Source organism: Mesoplodon bidens (genome assembly GCF_964165515.1).
Source record: "Mesoplodon bidens genome assembly, chromosome: 2".
Classification (NCBI taxonomy): Eukaryota; Metazoa; Chordata; class Mammalia; order Artiodactyla; family Ziphiidae; genus Mesoplodon; species Mesoplodon bidens.
The window spans coordinates 130,251,360-130,269,407 of NC_138177.1; positions in this window are offsets into that span (position 1 = coordinate 130,251,360).

Sequence of the window (18,048 nt, forward strand, 5' to 3'; positions counted from 1 at the left end):
AAGCTCCTTGTGACCCCTTATCAAGAAGGAATGTTATCTTTAAGGAGGTGTCTTATTGATGCTAGAACAATATTGCTCTTTATGGCTGAGCAGGTATTTCTGCCGATGGGGAGGTCTGGTCGATGCATAATGCAGGTACACAATGCACAATAGGCAGGAGAGCGGAGGCCAGAGAACATTTTTTATGTTTAAAATTTTCTTGTCTTGCCGTAAAATATGAATTCTGTTTCAAAACCACATATAGCAGAGTTTCTTCCACTGGCCTCATTGTCCATTTTACTCTGAATTCTTTATCTTCACCCCGTGACTCACAACAGCTCTCTCTCTCGCTCTCTCTCTCTCTCTCTCTCTCTCTCTCTCTCTCTCTCAGCCCACATGAACCCCAGCGGGCAATCATTCTCCTCTTCTTCAATCCCCCACTCCCTAGATGTACCAGAACACCAGAGTCAACGTGCCAGCGTGTATCATGGGTTTGCATGAGAGTCTGGCCAAGGGAGGGAGAGGCAGTGGGGAAGCCAGAGGGTTTCACCTCTGCTGGGCAAACGACTGAAATGTTATTAGATATCTTTGTCCTCAAAATCCTTGAGCTGTCATCTTCAAAGGAATGTCTCACTGGCACTGTGTTAGCCTCAAGCCCCAGTCTTCCAGCCACGATTTCTCTCTTCTTCTTCCCCAGCCTCCTTGTCCTCTGGTGTATTCCCCTCCCCTTAGCCACACCTCTCTCATCTTTCTTCCGCGAAGCCCAATTTTCTCTCGCTTTATTATGCAAGACCCTTCCTCTGTTCTGGGTCCCAGCCCTTGACACTCAAATGGCTCCTCTAAGTTTAAATAAACAAAAAACCATTTTCTCCTCAGAAAAATTGTGATGCCAGTCAAAATAGAAACTTTCCATTTACACATTAAGTGAATTAAATAAATGCAATCCAAGGGCTAATACTAAGAATTCACTTTTCTTTTACTGACAGTTGGAATTTAACCAAGTGTGAGCCCTGACAGTAAATATGCCCAAATCACACGGAAGTTAACTTTTGTCAATAGAATCACCACCAGGGGGCGGTAACACCAAAGCATTTGTATATTTCAAGACTATCTCCTACCCTCACCCACCACAGTATCCCTGCCCCTTCTGCTAAACAAGTGTTAACATCCTCAGGCACAGACAACTGAAGTGGTCACTGCTGGGGATGTGGACCACCAAATGCAACATTATTAGGACGTGGTTTGGGTTATTTGGGTTTTATACAGTATTCTTTGCCAACTTTATTGAAAACATGTTTTCATGAGAACCTATCTCATTCCACCTACTGCTGGCTAAATTTATCTCCACGGAGTTTAACAACATGGAGTGATTAATTAGGGACCAAACCATTTCCTGAGTACTTTGGACATAACCGATTCTGTGACTGTGATTCACCCTCATTGCTTCAGCCCTCTGTCCCTGAATAAAATGCATTTATTTATGCTTTCCGTGGTTTGTTTACCTCTTTTTTCCTTCTTTCAGATTTAGAAAAGCAAAGTTGCTTATTCCTCTCTTTCTTTAAAAAACAGTTTTAATTAAAACACAATTAAAGCAATCCCATTAAGAGCTAAGTCATACATGTTAACTTCTGCTCAAATTCCTCTAGTGGCTTCTCATCTCTAAGCAAAAGTCAAATGCTAACGATGACCCAAAAAACCCATAGGGTCTGTCTAGCCCCTGTACACACTATCTTATCTCTTTCCACTCTCCCCCTGAGTGCTCCTTGCTAGCCAACAGGCATGTTCTACGTCAGGACTTTGCACCTGCTGGTTCCTCTTCTTGGATCATCTTTCCCCACTGCCACCCCCATAACTGCATAAGTCTTCCTTCACTTCCTCCAAATATCATCTTCTAAGTAAGCTTTTCCTGGCCACTGCATCTTAAGTGAAAACCATCATCACTCTCCCATACCTATGTGCACACTCACTCTCTCTATCCCCTTCCTTTCTTTTTTTGCCTTAGCATTTCCACTAACATCCCATGCCTTTTACTTATTTATGTAGTTTATTCCTTGTTTCTCTACAAAAAAGTAAGCTGCCTGGGTGTAGGCTTTTAAAATATATTTTATTCACTGCTCTATTTCCAACACCTAGAATAATATCTGGCACATAGTAGGAGCACAACAAAAATGTATTGAAAGGATGACTAAACAAAACAAACAGACAAAAAAAAAAACAGAATTGCATGATAAAAATAGTTCCACCACGTTTGTTCCTTCTCATTATTCACATCTCTGCTCAATAATCTTCTCTATCCACGCTACTTCTGCCTTTCCTAAAAGTCATTCTCGGGCTTCCCTGGTGGCGCAGTGGTTGAGAGTCCGCCTGCCGATGCAGGGGACACGGGTTCGTGCCCCAGTCCGGGAAGACCCCACATGCCGCGGAGCGGCTAGGCCCGTGAGCTACGGCCACTGAGCCTGCGCGTCCGGAGCCTGTGCTCTGCAACGGGAGAGGCCACAACAGTGAAAGGCCCGCATACCGCAAAAAAAAAAAAAAAAAAGTCATTCTCTATGTCTTTATCCTGATTTACTTCTTCATAGCATTCACCACTGCCAAATTTAATTACTCAAATATTTGTTTACTTTGAATAAATAAATTATTTGTCTTGCCCAGTTGAATGTAAACTCCATGAGGGCAAAAAAAAAAAAAAAGTGTCCTGTTCACTGCTGTATCTCCTCAGCTTAGAATTTGTTTTAATCAAAGATCTTTGACCATATATGTGTGGGTCTATTTCTGAAACCTTGATACTGTTTCATTAATCTATATGTGTGTCCTCTCTCTAATTTCACATTGTTGTAACTAATGTATAATTTTAGAGTAAGTCTGGAAATCAGGTAGTACATTAATTTCTCCCCAAAATCTTGCTGGGATTGTACTGAATCTATATATCATTTTGGAGAAAATTGACATCTTAACAATTTGAATCCAATCCATTCAGGGATATATGTTTGAGGATCCTATAAGCAGAAATGACTCATGCCCTATTCCTTGAAAGAACTCTAGGAAAGTGGCAACACCCAAAAGGAAAGGAGTTGATGGTTTTAAGCTTCATCAGAGATAACCTTGTACCAATGGTGGCCCCAAAGGTGCAGAAACGACTGGCCCTAAAGAGATCAAGTAATCAGAAGCGATGAGTATCTCAGCAGTGATTCATGATGGATAAATGATCAGGGAGGTAGAAAACTTGCTCCTCGTCTTAAGGTCTGGGCTCTATATGCTGCCCTAGGTTTCAACTCCAAGAAAACTGGAGTTGAATTTCCCATCAGTCCAATTTGATGGGAAGCACAGAGTTAAAGTTAAGGCAATATAAGGAAAATGAGAAAATTAGATGTATTAATCTAGATTCTCCAAAGAAACAGAACCAATAGGATAAATATACATACACATATACATATATAAATATATATGATTTATTATAAGGAATTGGCTCACATGAATATAGAGGCTGGAAAGTCCCAAAATTTGTAGCTGGCAACCTAGAGATGCAGGAAGAGCCAAAAGTCTAAGAATCAGGAAAACTGATGGAGTTTCAATCCAAGTCCAAGTCTCAGTGCAGAAGACTAATGTCCCAGCTAAAAGAGAGTGATTTTTCCTTTACTCGGCCCTTTTTGTTCTTTTCAGGCCTCTATTGTATTGAATGAGGCTCACCCACACGGGGCAGTGCAATCTGCCTTACTGGGTCTACTGGCTCTACTGTTTTTTTGGTTTTTTTTTTTAATTAGTTTCTGCTTTATAACAAAGTGAATCAGTCATACATATACATCTGTTCCCACATCCCTTCCCTCATGCATCTCCCTCCCTCCCACCCTCCCCATCCCACCCCTCCAGGCGGTCACAAAGCACCGAGCTGATCTCCCTGTGCTCGGCGGCTGCTTCCCACTATCTATCTACCTTACGTTTGGTAGTGTATATATGTCCATGCCTCTCTTTCGCTTTGTCACAGCTTACCCTTCCCCCTCCCCATATCCTCAAGTCCATTCTCAAGTAGGTCTGTGTCTTTATTCCCGTTTTGCCCCTAGGTTCTTCATGACATTTTTTTTTTTAATTCCGTATATATGTGTTAGCATACGGTATTTGTCTTTCTCTTTCTGACTAACTTCACTCTGTATGACAGACTCTAGGTCTATCCACCTCATTACAAATAGCTCAGTTTCGTTTCTTTTTATGGCTGAGTAATATTCCATTGTATATATGTGCCACATCTTCTTTATCCATTCATCCGATGATGGACACTTAGGTTGTTTCCAGCTCCGGGCTATTGTGAATAGAGCTGCAATGAACATTTTGGTACATGTCTCTTTTTGAATTATGGTTTTCTCAGGGTATATGCCCAGTAGTGGGATTGCTGGGTCATATGGTAGTTCTATTTGTAGTTTTTTAAGGAACCTCCATACCGTTCTCCATAGTGGCTGTACCAATTCACATTCCCACCAGCAGTGCAAGAGTGTTCCCTTTTCTCCACACCCTCTCCAGCATTTATTGTTTCTAGATTTCTTGATGATGGCCATTCTGACTGGTGTGAGATGATATCTCATTGTAGTTTTGATTTGCATTTCTCTAATGATTAATGATGTTGAGCATTCTTTCATGTGTTTGTTGGCAGTCTGTATATCTTCTTTGGAGAAATGCCTATTTAAGTCTTCTGCTCATTTTTGGATTGGGTTGTCTGTTTTTTTGCTATTGAGCTGCATGAGCTGTTTATAAATTTTGGAGATTAATCCTTTGTCAGTTGCTTCATTTGCAAATATTTTCTCCCATTCTGAGGGTTGTCTTTTGGTCTTCTTTATGGTTTCCTTTGCTGTGCAAAAGCTTTGAAGTTTCATTAGGTCCCATTTGTTTATCTTTGTTTTTATTTCCATTTCTCTAGGAGGTGGGTCCAAAAGGATCTTGCTGTGATTTATGTCATAGAGTGTTCTACCTATGTTTTCCTCTAAGAGTTTGATAGTTTCTGGCCTTACATTTAAGTCTTTAATCCATTTTGAGCTTATTTTTGTGTATGGTGCTAGGGAATGATCTAATCTCAAACTTTTACATGTCCCTGTCCAGTTTTCCCAGCACCACTTATTGAAGAGGCTGTCCTTTCTCCACTGTACATTCCTGCCTCCTTTATCAAAGATAAGTTGGCCATATGTGCGTGGGTTTATCTCTGGGCTTTCTATCCTGATCCACTGATCTATCTTTCTGTTTTTATGCCAGTACCAGACTGTCTTAATTACTGTAGCTTTGTAGTATAGTCTGAAGTCAGGGAGCCTGATTCCTCCAGCTCCGTTTTTCGTTCTCAAGATTGCTTTAGCTATTCGGGGCCTTTTGTTTTTCCAAACAAATTTTGAAATTTTTTGTTCTAGTTCTGTGAAAAATGCCATTGGTAGTTTGATAGGGATTGCATTGAATCTGTAGATTGCTTTCGGTAGTAGAGTCATTTTCACAATATTGATTCTTCCAATCCAGGAGCATGGTATATCTCTCCACCTATTTGTATCATCTTTAATTTCTTTCATCAGTGTCTTATAGTTTTCTGCATACAGGTCTTTTGTCTCCTTAGGTAGGTTTATTCCTAGATATTTTATTCTTTTTGTTGCGATGGTAAATGGGAGTGTTTTCTTGATTTCATTTTCAGATTTTTCATCATTAGTGTACAGGAATGCCAGAGATTTCTGTACATTAATTTTATATCCTGCTACTTTACCAAATTCATTGATTAGCTCTAGTAGTTTTTCGGTAGCATCTTTAGGATTCTCTATGTATAGTATCATGTCATCTGCAAACAGTGACAGCTTTACTTCTTCTTTTCCAATTTGGATTCTTTTTATTTCCTTTTCTTCTCTGATTGCTGTGGCTAAAACTTCCAAAACTATGTTGAATAAGAGTGGTGAGAGTGGGCAGCCTTGTCTTGTTCCTGATCTTAGTGGAAATGGTTTCAGTTTTTCACCATTGAGGACGATGTTGGCTGTGGGTTTGTCATATATGGCCTTTATTATGTTGAGGAAAGATCCCTCTATACCTACTTTCTGCAGGGTTTTTATCATAAATGGGTGTTGAATTTTGTCGAAAGCTTTCTCTGCATCTATTGAGATGATCATATGGTTTTTCTCCTTCAACTTGTTAATATGGTGTATTACATTGATTGATTTGCGTATATTGAAGAATCCTTGCATTCCTGGGATAAACCCCACTTGATCATGGTGTATGATCCTTTTAATGTGCTGTTGGATTCTGTTTGCTAGTATTTTGTTGAGGATTTTTGCATCTATGTTCATCAGTGATATTGGCCTGTAGTTTTCTTTCTTTGTGACATCCTTGCCTGGTTTTGGTATCAAGGTGATGTCGGCCTCGTAGAATGAGTTTGGGAGTGTTCCTCCCTCTGCTATATTTTGGAAGAATTTGAGAAGGATAGGTGTTAGCTCTTCTCTAAATGTTTGATAGAATTCACCTGTGAAGCCATCTGGTCTTGGGCTTTTGTTTGATGGAAGATTTTTAATCACAGTTTCAATTTCAGTGCTTGTGATTGGTCTATTCATATTTTCTATTTCTTCCTGAGTCAGTCTTGGCAGGTTGTGCATTTCTAAGAATGTGTCCATTTCTTCCAGGTTGTCCATTTTATTGGAATAGAGTTGCTTATAGTAATCTCTCATAATCTTTTGTATTTCTGCAGTGTCAGTTGTTACTTCTCCTTTTTCATTTCTAATTCTATTGATTTGAGTCTTCTCCCTTTTTTTCTTGATGAGTCTGGCTAATGGTTTGTCAATTTTGTTTATCTTCTCAAAGAACCAGCTTTTAGTTTGGTTGATCTTTGCTATCGTTTCCTTCATTTCTTTTTCATTTATTTCTGATCTGATCTTTATGATTTCTTTCCTTCTGCTAGCTTTGGGGTATTTTTGTTCTTCTTTCTCTAATTGCTTTAGGTGCAGGGTCAGGTTGTTTACTCGAAATGCTTCCTGTTCCTTAAGGTGGGATTGTATTGCTATAAACTTCCCCCTTAGAACTGCTTTTGCTGTGTCCCATAGGTTTTGGGTCGTCGTGTCTCCATTGTCATTTGTTTCTAGGTATTTTTTAATTTCCTCTTTGATTTCTTCAGTGATCACTTCGTTATTGAGTAGTGTATTGTTTAGCCTCCATGTGTTTGTATTTTTTACACATCTTTTCCTGTAATTGATGTCTAGTCTCATAGCATTGTGGTCGGAGAAGATACTTGATACAATTTCAATTTTCTTAAAATTACCGAGGCTTGATTTGTGACCCAAGATATGATCTATCCTGGAGAATGTTCCATGAGCACTTGAGAAAAATGTGTATTCTGTTGTTTTTGGATGGAATGTCCTATAAATATCAACTAAGTCCATCTCGTTTAATGTATCATTTAAAGCTTGTGTTTCCTTATTTATTTTCATTTTGGATGATCTGTCCATTGGTGAAAGTGGGGTGTTAAAGTCCCCTACTATGAGTGTGTTACTGTCGATTTCCCCTTTTATGGCTGTTAGTATTTGCCTTATGTATTGAGGTGCTCCTATGTTGGGTGCATAAATATTCACAAGAGACCTCCCAGCTCCACATAATATCAAGCAGCGAAAATCTCCCAGAGATCTCCATCCCAACACCAGCACCCAGCTTCAGTCAACGACCAGCAAGCTACAGTGCGGGTCACCCTATGCCAAGCAACTAGCAAGGCAGGAACACAACCCCACCCATTAGCAGAGAGGCTACCTAAAAACATAATAAGGCCATAGGCACCCCAAAACACACCACCAGACGTGGACCTGTCCACCAGAAAGACAGGATCGAGCCTCAACCACCAGAGCACAGGAATTAGTCCCCCCCACCAGGAAGCCTACACAACCTACTGAAACAACCTTAGCCACTGGGGTCAGACACCAAAAACAACGGGAACTACGAATCTGCAGCCGGCAAAAAGGAGACCCCAAACACAGTAACATAAGCAAAATGAGAAGGCAGAAAAACACACAGCAGGTGAAGGAGCAAGATAAACACCTACCAGACCTAACAAATGAAGAGGTAATAGGCAGTCTACCTGAAAAAGAATTCAGAATAATGATAGTAAAGCTGATCCAAGATTCTATTTCCATGATCCATAATCTTGGAAATAGAATAGACAACATGCAAGAAACAGTTAACAAGGACCTAGAAGAACTAAAGATGAATCAAGCATCGATTAAAAACACAATACATGAAATGAAAAATACTCTAGATGGGATCAATAGCAGAATAACTGAGGCAGAAGAACGGATAAGTGAGGTGGAAGATAAAATAGTGGAAATAACTGATGCAGAGCAAAATAAAGAAAAAAGAATGAAAAGAACAGAGGACAGTCTCAGAGACCTCTGGGACAACATTAAACGCACCAACATTCGAATTATAGGGGTTCCAGAAGAAGAAGAGAAAAAGAAAGGGACTGAGAAAATATTTGAAGAGATTATAGTTGAAAACTTCCCCAATATGGGAAAGGAAATAGTTAATCAAGTCCAGGAGGCACAGAGAGTCCCATACAGAATAAATCCAAGGAGAAATACACCAAGACACATATTAATCAAACTGTCAAAAATTAAACACAAAGAAATCATATTAAAAGCAGCAAGGCAAAAACAACAAATAACACACAAGGGAATCCCCATCAGGTTAACAGCTGATCTCTCAGCAGAAACCCTACAAGCCAGAAGGGAGTGGCAGGACATAATTAAAGTGATGAAGGAGAGAAACCTGCAACCTAGATTACTCTACCCAGCAAGGATCTCATTCAGATTTGATGGAGAAATTAAAACCTTTACAGACAAGCAAAAGCTGAGAGAGTTCAGCACCACCAAACCAGCTTTACAACAAATGCTAAAGGAACTTCTCTAGGCAGGAAACACAAGAGAAGGAAAAGACATACAGTAACAAACCCAAAACAATTAAGAAAATGGTAATAGGAACATACATATTGATAACTACCTTAAAAGTAAAGAGATTAAATGCTCCAAGCAAAACACATAGACTGGCTGAATGGATACAAAAACAATACCTGTATATGTGCCGTCTACAAGAGACCCACTTCAGACCTAGGGACACATACAGACTGAAAGTGAGGGGATGGAAAAAGATATTCCATGCAAATGGAAATCAAAAGAAAGCTGGAGTAGCAATCCTCATATCAGACAAAATAGACTTTAAAACAAAGATGATTACAAGAGACAAAGAAGGACACTACATAATGATCAAGCGATCAACCTAAGAAGAAGATATAACAATTGTAAATATTTATGCACCCAACATAGGAGCACCTCAATACATAAGGCATTCTAAGAGCTATAAAAGGGGAAATTGACAGTAACATAATAATAGTGAGGGACTTTGACACCTCACTTACACCAATGGACAGATCATCCAAAATGAAAATAAATAAGGAAACACAAGCTTTAAATGAAACATTAAACAAGATGGACATAATTAATATTTATAGGACATTCCATCCAAAAACAACAGAATACAGTTTCTTCTCAAGTGCTCATGGAACATTCTCCAGGATAGATCATACCCTGGGTCACAAATCAAGCCTTGGTAAATTTAAGAAAATTGAAATTGTATCAAGTATCTTTTTCAACAACAATGTTATAAGACTAGACATCAATTACAGGAAAAAATCTGTAGAAAATACAAACACATGGAGGCTAAACTCTACACTACTAAATAACCAAGAGATCACTGAAGAAATCAAAGAGGAAGTCAGAAAATATCTAGAAACAAATGACAATGAAAACACGACAACCCAAAACCTATGGGATGCAGCAAAAGCAGTTCTAACAGGGAAGTTTATAGCAATACGATCCTACCTTAAGAAAAAAGAAACATCTCAAATAAACAACCTAGCCTTACACCTAAACCAATTAGAGAAAGAAGAACAAAAAGACCCCCAAAGTTAGCAGAAGGAAAGAAATCATAAAGATCAGATCAGAAATAAATGAAAAAGAAATGAAGGAAACAATAGCAAAGATCAATAAAATTAAAAGTTGATTCTATGAGAAGATAAACAAAATTGATAACCCATTAGCCAGACTCATCAAGAAAAAAAGGGAGAAGACACAAATCAATAGAATTAGAAAAATAAAAAAGGAGAAGTAACAACTGACACTGCAGAAATTCAAAGGATCATGAGAGATTACCACAAGCAACTATATGCCAATAAAATGGACAGCCTGGAAGAAATGGACAAATTCTTAGAAAAGCACAACCTTCCGAGACTGAACCAGGAAGAAATAGAAAATATAATCAGAATAATCACAAGCACTGAAATTGAAACTGTGATTAAAAATCTTCCAACAAACAAAACCCTATGACCAGATGGCTTCCCAGGTGAATTCTATCAAACGTTTAGAGAAGAGCTAAGCACCTATCGTTCTCAAACTCTTCCAAAATATAGCAGAGGGAGGAACACTCCCAAACTCGTTCTACAAGGACACCTTCACTTTGATACCAAAACCAGACAAGGATGTCACAGAGAAAGAAAACTACAGGCCAATATCACTGATGAACATAGATGCACAAATCCTCAACAAAATCTAGCAAAGAGAATCCAACAGCACATTAAAAAGATCATACACAATGATCAAGTGGGGTTTATCCCAGGAATGAAAGGATTCTTCAATATAGGCAAATCAATCAATGTGATAAACCATATTAACAAATTGAAGGAGAAAAACCATATGATCATCACAATAGGTGCAGAAAAAGCTTTCAACAAAATTCAACACCCATTTATGATAAAACAAATCCTCCAGAGGGTTTCCCTGGTGGCACAGTGGTTGAGAGTCTGCCTGCCGATGCAGGGGACATGAGTTAGTGCACCGGTCCGGGAAGATCCCACATGCCGCGGAGCGGCTGGGCCCGTGAGCCATGGCCGCTGGGCCTGCGCATCCAGAGCCTGTGCTCTGCAACGGGAGAGGCCACAACAGTGAAAGGCCCGCGTACCGCAAAAAAAAAAAAAAAAAAAAAAAAAATCCTCCAGAAAGTAGGCACAGAGGGAGCTTACCTCAACATAATAAAGGTCATATATGACAAACCTACAGCCAACATCGTTCTCAATGGTGAAAAACTGAAACTATTTCCACTAAGATAAGGAACAAGACAAGGTTGCCCACTCTCACCACTATTATTCAACATAATTTTGGAAGTTTTAGCCACAGCAATCAGAGAACAAAAAGAAATAAACGGGATCCAAATTGGAAAGGAAGAAGGAAAGCTGTCACTGTTTGCAGAGACATGATACTATACATAGAGAATCCTAAAGATGCTACCAGAAAACTACTAGAGCTAATCAACGTATTTGGTAAAGTAGAAGGATACACAATTAATGCACAGAAATCTCTTGCATTCCTATACACTAATGATGAAAAATCTGAAGGAGAAATTAAGGAAACACTCCCATTTACCATTGCAACAAAAAGAATAACATACCTAGGAATAAACCTACCTAAGGAGGCAAAGACCTGTATGCAGAAAACTATAAGACACTGATGAAAGAAATTAAAGATGATACCAACAGATGGAGAGATATATCATGTGCTTGGATTGGAAGAGTCAACATTGTGAAAATGACTCTACTACCCAAAGCAATCTACAGATTCAATGCAATCCCTATCAAACTACCACTGGCATTTTTCACAGAACTAGAACAAAAAATTTCACAATTTGTATGGAAGCACAAAAGACGCCCAATAGCCAAAGCAATCTTGAGAAAGAAAAACGGAGGTGGAGGAATCAGGCTCCCTGACTTCATACTATACTACAAAGGTACAGTAATCAAGACAGTGTGGTACTGGCACAAAAACAGAAATATAGATGGATGGAACAGGAGAGAAAGCCCAGAGATAAACCCACACACACATGGTCACGTTATTTGTGATAAAGAAGGCATGAATATACAATAGAGAAAAGACAGCTTCTTCAATCAGTGGTGCTGGGAAAACTGGAGAGCCTAGATGTAAAAGAATGAAATTAGAACACTCCCTAACACCGTACACAAAAATAAACTCAAAATTGATTAAAGACCTAAATGTAAGGCCAGACACTATCAAACTCTTAGAGGAAAACATAGGCAGAATACTCTATGACGTAAATCACAGCAAGATCCTTTTGGACCCACCTCCTAGAGAAATGGAAATAAAAACAAAAATAAACAAATGGGACCTAATGAAACTTAAAAGCTTTTGCACAACAAAGGAAACCATAAACAAGACCAAAAGACAACCCTCAGAATGGGAGAAAATATTTTCAAATAAATCAACGGACAAAGGATTAACTTCCAAAATTTATGAGCAGCTCATGCAGCTCAATATCAAAAAAACAAACGACCCAATCCAAAAATGGGCAGAGCACCTAAATAGACATTTCTCCAAAGAAGATATACAGATTGCCAAAAAACACATGAAAGAACGCTCAGCATCACTAATCATGAGAGAAATGCAAATCAAAACTACTATGAGGTATCACCTCACACCAGTCAGAGTGGCCATCATCAAAAAATCTACAAACAATAAATGCTGGAGAGGGTGTGGAGAAATGTTGCACTGTTGGTGGGAATGTAAATTGATACAGCCACTATGGAGAACAGTATGGCATTTCCTTAAAAAACTGAAAATAGAACTACCATATGACACAGCAATCCCACTACTTGGCATATACCGTAAGAAAACCTTAATTCAAAAAGAGTCATGTACCACAATGTTCATTGCAGCACTATTTACCACAGCCAGGACATGGAAGCAACCTAAGTGTCCATCAACAGATGAATGGATAAAGAAGATGTGGCACATATATACAACAGAATATTACTCAGCCATAAAATAAATGAAATTGAGTTATTTGTAGTGAGGTGGATGGACCTAGAGTCTGTCATATAGAGTGAAGTAAGTCAGAAAGAGAGAAACAAATACCATATGCTGACACATATATATGGAATCCAAAAAAAAAAGAAAAGTTCTGAAGAACCTAGTGGCAGGACAGGAATAAAGACACAGATGTAGAGAATGGACTTGAGGACATGGGGAGGGGGAAGGGTAAGCTGGGGTGAAATGAGAGAGTGGCATGGACATATATACACTACCAAATGTAAAATAGATAGCTAGTAGGAAGCAACCACATAGCACAAGGAGATCAGCTTGGTGCTTTGTGACCAACTAGAGGGGTGGGATAGGGAGGGTGGGAGGGAGACGCAAGAGGGAGGAGATATGGGGATATATGTATATGTATAGCTGATTCACTTTGTTATAAAGCAAAAATTAACACACCATTGTAAAACAATTATACTCCAATAAAGATGTTTAAAAAAAAAATGGAAGAAAAATTCGTGTGAACTTATTCCACCAAATTTAAAAGTGTTCTTTTTATAAAGCTACACATTTTTTAAATGTAGTACCAGTTCAGGAATAGATAAGTCAAAAAGAAGAGAAAAACTAGAAATAAACTAGGTGGATATAAACTTTTACTATATGTTAAAGTTGATATTTGAAATTAAATTATTTAACCAACTTACTAGCCAGCTGAGCTACCTGGCTTAAAACACCAGGGGAAATACTCTTGCCTGATATCATTTACGAAAGTAAATTCTAAGTGAATGAAAGATAAATGTTCTGTCAACGAATCCATAACAGATCTAGGAGAAAATATTTTTCTTCTCTTAGAGTAGGGAAGACATTTCTAAGAATACATACAAATTCAGATGTTTAGGAAAAATTCATATATTTGCTACACAAAACTCAGAAAATTCTGCAGGTAGGAAAATCACATTACTACCTTTTGCTAGTCTGTTATCTGATATTATCTGATTAAAATATATATATTTGTAAAATAAAAGGAAGTGTTTATAATCTTAATATGTAAAGGACTCTTACAAATCAATAAAAAAGGTAAATGTCCTAAAAGGTATGTAGGCAATTCATAAAAGAGAGCGAATGGTTTTAGGAAAAGGTATGAAAAAGAATTCAGTATCACCAGCTTTCAAACATGCATTCAATTAAAAATAACAATGAGGTTAGAGTGGTTTTTTTCTGAACAAATTAGCAATTCTTTTAAAATATGAAAACATGGTTTTTTTTGGCGGGGAAAGAGTATTCTCAAGAACTGTTGAGCAGGAAGATGATTTGGCACCATGAAAAATGTGTTCACTCTTCTATAAAACTTTGCTCTTCTAGAAAAGCATCTTAAAGAGCTAATTAAGGATATGCACAAAGATTGACTTGTGCCTCACATCCACACAGCTCTGTCTTCTCATCTCTTTTGGGTCTGAACTCAAATGCTGTTTTTCACAGTGAAGCCTATGTCACCCAATCTAAAATTGCAAGGACCCACGTACTACTTATTCCCCTTCCCTTCTATATTTTCCCCCATGGCACCTGTCATATCATGTATTTTATTTTCTTATCTAGTTTTTATTTTTCTTTTCCCACTGAAATACGAGTTCTGTATGGCAAGTATTTTTGTCATTTTGATCACTGCTATGGCCAGGGACAGTCCTACATTTTATGGATCCTGACACACAATTTTGGGGTTCTCCTTAAAAAAGAAGTGTTTTCCCCCAAAATTTTCAAATTTTAAAAACCTGATAAATAAAATAAATATTATTAAATCTAGAAAAATAGTGCTGGTGAATTAAAGCTCAAAATTTGAATTATTTTGGTATTGGCTGGATTTCTAAAGGTATTCCTAAAGGTAAGCCTGGGAATAACTGATACAATTTTACTCTTTTTGTAGTTCAAAGAGTTCATTCACTCATTCATTATGTTTTGCAGATTTATTGAAATGCAATTCACATACCATAATACTCACCCATTTAAAGTGTGAAGTTCAGAAGTTTTTAGCATAGTCAAAAAGTTGTGCAAACGTTATCACAATCAATCTAGAACATTTTTATCACCTAAGTTTGTACCACACTTTTCAGTTGATAGTCATTCAAGTTGTTTCCTCTTTTTGTTTGTTTGACTTTTTGTTTTTTTATTGAGATGAAATTTACCTACTACACAATTCACCTTTTTAAAGTGTACAGCCCAATGACTTGTAGGATATTCAAAAGCTGTGCAATCATCACCGCTAATTCCAAATCATTTTCATCACCACAAAAAGAAACCCATACCCATGAGCAGTCATCCTTCATTACCCCTTCCCTCAGTCCCTGGCAACTACATATGCTACACTCTATTTCTGTTTATTCTGGACATTTCATATAAATAGAATTATATAATATATGGGGTTTTGTGACTTTTTTTCCACTTAACATGATGTTTTCAAGGTTCATACATGTTGTAGCATTTATTGACACTTCATCTCTTTTTATGGCTGAAAAATATTCCATTGTATGGATAGACCACATTATTCATTCATCAGTTGATAGACATTTGGATTGTTTCTACTTTCCAATTTGGGCTATTGTGAATAATGCTGCTATGAACATTTGTATTCAAGTTTTTGTGTGATATATGTTGTCATCTCTCTTGGGTATGTGCCTCGGAATGGATTTGCTGGGTTGTATGGTAACTCAATGTTTAACATCTTGAAGAACTTCCAAAACTTTCTATAGTGGCTACACCATTTTATATCCCCACCAGCAATTTACAAGGGCTCTGACTTAATCCTATCCTTGTTAACACTTTTTATTGTCTGTCTTTTTGATTCTAGCTATCCTAGTGGATATGAAGTTCATACTGGTTTGGATTTCCATTTCCCTGATGTCTAATGATGTTGAGCATCTTTTCATGTGCTTATTGGCCATTTGCACATCTTTGGAGAAATGCCTATTCAGAACCTGTGTCTATTTTTCAACTGGGTTGTCATTTTACTATTGAAGTGGGATGAGACGTCAGTGGAGCAGAGGGGTGACATGATCTGATTTACATTTTACAGGCTCACTCATGCTGCTCTGTTGAAACTAGGCTTAAGCGGGAAAAGGGTAAAAGCAGGGAACCAGTTAGGAGGTTAGTGCAATAACCCAAGTAAGACCATATTGTCTTGAACCACTAGTAGCAGCAAAGGTATGAGAAGTGTTCTGATTCCAGATACATTTGAAGCTAGAAGCAACACGATTTCCTGATAGAGTGCCTGGGGGATGTGCAGTAATGAGATGTTCTAAAACACTCCAGGTCTTTTGTTCTGGAGAACCGGGAATAATAGGAAGTGTCAGGAGTTTTGATTTTGGACATGCTAAGTTTGAGATACCTATTAGGCATCCGAGTGGAGAGATGATGTTGGCAGTCAGATATACAATTCTGGGATTTAGAGAAGTTCGGGCTGGAGATTAACCTGTGTGAGTCAGCTGTCTAGAAAAGGTAAAGCCATGAGGCAGCATGAGATAAGCAAGTCAGTGAGTGTAAATACAGAATAGGAAAGGTTTTTGTTGAATAAATGAAAAGTTGACTCTTTGATGTATGTTTTACATATATGTGTGTTATAATTTTCTATTAACTAAACTTCAACTTAGGTTTCTGGGAAGGGTATTAATCCTGTAGCGACTTATGCCACTAATTAGCGCTCATAAATATGTTTTATGTGACACCTCGCATTCATCCCTCAAAGATGGGTCCAAAAAGTCCCATCTTCAAACAGCCTGTGTATCTGCCCCACAACCTTCAACTTCCCCTTATTGACAAGCTGCAGAAAAAGAGAAGATAAATGTTGATGCCAGTGTTTGGTGAGGACCCTCTGTTTCAGAGCCTTTAGCTAGGTGCTCTCAGAGTGACAGGAAACCTCCATGACGAGAGACATGCACAGGCAAAGTGGGTAGATTACAGAAGTGCTCCATAGCACACTGTGGGGACGTGGGCTATAGAGCATCAGCTTAGGTACCACTGTAAGACCCCATGGCAAATACTAAGTGTGGTACCTTGAGTAAATCAAGCATCCACTTAAAACCTGCATTTAAATTTCATTTGACTCAATTCCATCAGCAGCAAGTGGATTTCAGCAAGAGCATCGCCAAGGAACCGCAAATGGTGAGGCTGCAGGAGTGATGGTTAGAAGCGCTGGAGAATTCTGGATTTGTCAGAGGAACAAGCATACAGTTTTGGGAGGCAGGGCTGTAGGAATCATGAAACTTTACAGAATATGGTGATAAAATTTGTTTCTCAACTGCACAGGACATGAAAGTATTGAGGCAGAAGCATGGATGTGCATTTATGCTTTAAATTATTAAATGAAATAATTATCTAGCTAAGGTTGAATTGATGGTTTTATTGTTTATTCTGAGGACAAAAAAATGAATGAGCAACTTTTGATTTAATAATTAATTTGGAAGTGTGAGAAACAGCTATAAATATCCAATTTCGGGACTTCCCTGGTGGTCTACTGGATAAGACCCCACGCTCCCAAGGCAGGGGGGCTCGGGTTCAATCCCAGCTCGGGGAAATAGATCCCACGTGCATGCTGCAAGTAAGAGTCCACATGCCACAACTAAGAAGTCCACATGCCACAACTAAAAGATCCTGCGTGTTTCAACTAAGGCCCGGTGCAGCCAAGATAAAATAAATAAATAAATATTTTAAAAAATTATCCAGTTTTGATAAAGAGATAAGTCAACAGTGAAAAGCTACTATGTGCCATGTCTTCAGCTGTGTTCTTTCCCAAGTGAGTAATCTCAAGATTAAGACCACTTTGCCTATATGCCCAGTATTGAAGATGAATCCTTGTTTCAAAATGGTCATCTATTAATTTTGCACTATGCCTGGTGACTACAGTGGAATGAACTGAAATTCATTTTCTACAAAGTTACACTTTTAAAAAATGCAGGGAAAGGCTGGAAATTTTAATTCTTTGCACCTTTATTTCTTTTTTAAAAAACAGACATTTGTTTCCTACTTCAGCAAAAACAAAGGAGGATGAAACTTGACTGATAACCTAAATGGAAATTTTTAAGAGCCATTGTAGGAAGAAAAGAAGAAAATAACTTGCCAGTTATGATTACTGGATAACAGATAATACCTTTTTATTTACATTTAGCTGACCAAAAAATAGGCAAGTATTTTTTTAAAAAATCTCAAGGCAGAAGATGCTATGTTT